At 36.3% G+C, this 4,157-nt stretch overlaps 1 protein-coding gene across 1 annotated transcript in view; it reads left to right on the top strand.

Annotated features, from left to right (window-relative positions):
• The window catches only part of VCAN (versican), a 156,108-nt gene that overhangs the window by 91,205 nt on the left and 60,746 nt on the right, over positions 1-4,157 (top strand). The gene's annotated exons all lie outside the window — the stretch shown is intronic.

The raw sequence follows: 4,157 nt of genomic DNA, 5'->3' as shown, positions 1-4,157 counted from the left end.
CCAAGGAAACGTCTCCGTCCTAGACATAGGGATTACACATTTTCTAGCTTTCTTATAGCTCTTTGTTTATTCATGAGACAAATGAAGGTAATTTTTATTCATAGGTACAATGTAAGTTTTTCATTCATCTAGCTGTAAAGGAAGAAGAATTCTTTTAGGAGTTTTATTTACATGTGAAGAAAGTCTTAAAAAATTCTTTGGCAGAAAAGATGAACTGTCATTTATATGGAAACTACATCTACAATATGATTCTTTATTTTTTTTTAAGGAAGGTGATCATCTGTTCCAAAATCTTCTGAGCTTAATCCCCTTTGTAAGAAATCTTGCTACTTACGATGAGAATATCAACTTTTTTGCCATTTTCAGAAAATATTATCTATACTGTGTTGCTTTACGTGAAATGTTAATGGGATACCGTGAAACTCTGTGAATACAGGATATGGTCCCAGAAATATAAATAGAGATATTTTTATAAGTGCTTCAGATAATAAAGCTCTTAACAGAAAATAATTCCTTTAGAATAGGTCGCTTTGTATTTAGGTCTGATAAAAGCACTCAAAAATTGTTTGCAATATTCTTTCTTTCTGAGTGCATAGTTTTCTTTTTTACTGCTGTTTTTTGCACATTTTAGATGTAATGATTAAATTCACTCCTGCTGATTCAGCTAGTGTTTTCTATCACCTTCTTTTTGTTAGTGTTTAGATGATAAATTTAATCAATAATATACATAATGCCCACTGGTTTCTTTCAAGAGGTTTGTGAATTATTTCCTGGCACAAGTCAGAATGTGTTTAGAGTATCTGCTACATATTTTCTGTAGCCTCTGGGAACATGTAGTTGAAGTCATCCATCTTGATCATTGGAGTAATTCATGTTTTTTAAAAAAAAACTGCTTGCTGCATTGTATTAGGATTTGTCTGACCAGTCTTACTGTGCTTGCTTCAATGAGGATAATTCAGTACCAAAAATCATACAGACATTTCTCTTCATTAATGATTAGAGCTGAAATTTCTTCTCCCCTTCCTGATAAGGAGTTGGAAGTTTTGTCTTCTTTAGGATTGATTTTGTCTTTCAGAAGACTATGCTGTATTTGATTACTTCTTTTTTTAAAAAACTGTAATCTTTTGATTTTTTATCATCCAGTGAGAGTTTGATAGTTTCAAGTTGGAGCTTTTTGTCATTTGAAGAATTTTCACATACTTGATATAGTTACGTGCCAAAATAAAAGTGATATGCCTATATGTACATAGAATGACATTCTTTTAATATCAGAACTTATAGTGGGATTTTACCTAAACTATTCTTTTTCTTTTTTTTTTCCCCCTTTCATGGCGATGATGACTGAAATGACTCCTGGATTGCTCATGCGTTTGCTATTTAGGCTTGTAGTGAGTCACCATTAAATATTGCAAGCAAAATTCAAAAGTCCTGTGGAAAAGTTGTATGGACAGTTTAGGAGGCAGTTAAGTTATTATTAATAGATAAGTTTTCAGATAAGAGCTCTGTAATTATAACCTCATTCTGGAGTACTTCTACTCTATCAGGCTTCCTTTTTTTCCTTTTTGGCTATACTTTTCTTTCTGTCTCATTTGGTATCACATGTCCCTGCAGACTAGAAAAAAGTGTGAGGATCAAAGACATCCCAAAGTTGATTCAGAAAGAGATCATGTGTCAACCTTAGGATTTAGTTTTTGAAAGGCTTTTACCTGCATGGCACTGTACTCCTTTTCCTAAAAGTGTATTTGAAAGTAAGAGTCACATTTGAGATACTCTGTCAGCAACAGTGGGTTTATACAATCTTATATTGGTAAAACTGAGGGTCCAATTTACTCCCAAACTGCTTTGGATTTGTAATACCCAAAGCAACCATGCTTATTAACCCCCTACAGATAAATCTGAAATATGTGAAGGCTTTTTTATTGCTTTTCCGACACATCAAGGGATGGTACCCTGAACAGTCCATTGAAACTGTGATTACAGAATCTATTCTGTATTTTCTGTGTAAATATGCAATGCATAAAATGTGCAAAAATCCATGTGTCAAGTAAGTCAATATGGTACAATCACTCTAAATATTTGAAAACATATATTTGCATTAAAGTTTTACAAAGAGAAGTGTAGTAACACAAGCACATAGGTCTTGGCCAAGATTGATTTGGCCCACAATGGACTACTCTAAAAAAGCCTTGCTCATATTTCAGTGAATAAAATTCAAGCCTTACAATAGATTGGTGAGTATGGATTGTCACAAAAATAATAGCTATAAATTTGTCCCCAGAAGGAACAGGGGCTGCAGCTGAACAGTGTGTCTGATTCACTATATTCTTCTGTGCTGCCTGCTTGACCAGCAGGCTTGTGCAGAGATTAAACTGTAAGTGTGCTTATGGAATGTTTGAGAGATGTTTAGAGAATTTTGGGGGATAAAATTTCAGAGAAGCATCACAATAAATGGCAGCACATATGTATAAACTACTCCAATATTCTTTAGAAAAAGCATTGTGAGCTAGATCAGGTGGGACATATTCACCTGCGTGTCTGTGTGTATAAACACAATGACCTGTTGTAGAGCTTGAACCTCAGGAAGTTTTCTGGTTTTATTTTTGCCACATAATCTTTCACCTTTGAAGCAAATGACATTGGCTAAGAAAGTAAAACTGAGTACATGCCTACTCCATAAAACAACCTGCATTACTCCAACATTAATATGAAATCAACTTAAATTTTTGGGAAACTACCACAGTAGGGAGCCTACTTTTAAGTTTGTTGCTAAAGCCAAGGATTGTTGACATTTACCAGGCGATCGAGCATTAATTACTGGGCGTTTCATGTGTCATGGACATCTGCTTCAGCACTGTGGCTGTCACATTTTGATGCTGGCCCAAAGTTTTGTGGCTACAGGTCATTTTTTTGCTGGGAAGGGGCACTCATTTCCCACGTTAGTAGGGATGGAATTGATTCTGACTTGTTCCAAATGTGTAGTGACAGAAGCATTTTGGACTTGCCATCATGTAAATGCCATCTAGAAAAGGGCAAGACCTGCTTCCTTCTTTACTTGGAAGAGTACCCATGGGATCAAAGCTAAAGTTTTGGTGAGTGGTTGTCTTCCTTTCCCAGCCAAATCTTCTGTCTGCCCTGATGAGCTGGCCTCTGGAGTTGAACTTTTATAAATAACAGTCAGAACGGCTAATCCAGGCTGCACAATTTGACTTTTTACTTTGTTTAGGATTTCAGCTGCAGAAAAGGATGTAGTACTTGCCAGTGGTTTGTTTTGGGTTTGTTTAGCCCTGCAGAGTTTTAGAAGTGTCTTCTCCATAGGCATAAAGTAAAATGTCATTGTTGGAAGGATGCTCAGGAGTGAGACACCGCTGTCTGGAACATAGTTTTGTTAATGAAATATTGGAGCAGAGAGGAAATGGGAACAAAATAGTTGTCCTTAGGATATTGTATGGCAAATACTCACTTGTTATCCAGGAAAGTATATCCTGCACTTGCAAGGGCTCAGACTTGACACTGCAAAAGTGCCATTTTTAACAACTTGACATTTTACTCAATCTGTTTTTTCTTAACAAGCTTACCATTGTGTCAGAGGGGGAAAGCAGGAAGCAATGAGGCTGAAGGAAACGCCAAAGGCTGCCAGAAGGTTTCACGATATTCTTTTATAATAAAACAGTTCCTTTATTTCTGACATGGTTTTTGCATCATCATGTCTATTACTCCAAAATTTGGCAGGGATGCTGAAACAAAACGATGCAGTCCAGAGCCCTGTGCAAAACAGATGTCCAGATGAGTGACACCCTTTACACAGGTGTTTCTGGTCATGGCCAGCAATTCAGTCAAGTGTGAACATGTGGAATGGCATAGTTTGAAAGAGGCTGCAGCTTAAGAACATGCCAGCAATTGATACTGAGGCTTTCAGCAGGGCTGTATCTCACATGAAAACAGAGGTACTCAAATAAGGTAAAGCAGAATGGTGAAGTGAATTTGAGTAGACAAAGCTGACCACCCACCTTGAATGCTTTCAACTCTTACCCATCCAGCTGTACACAAACTCTTCCTTCCTAATATTTGCTTCCAGATATTTGCCTGAATGATTTAGATTTCTTTTCAAGCTCAATGTATAGAATTTATATCTGATTTTTTTTCTTTTTTTTTTCTTT

This window comes from Meleagris gallopavo, chromosome Z (genome assembly GCF_000146605.3).
Source record: "Meleagris gallopavo isolate NT-WF06-2002-E0010 breed Aviagen turkey brand Nicholas breeding stock chromosome Z, Turkey_5.1, whole genome shotgun sequence".
NCBI classification, from domain to species: domain Eukaryota; kingdom Metazoa; phylum Chordata; class Aves; order Galliformes; family Phasianidae; genus Meleagris; species Meleagris gallopavo.
The sequence above is the reverse complement of the archived record's forward strand: the minus strand, read 5'-3'. Positions and strand labels throughout refer to the sequence as shown.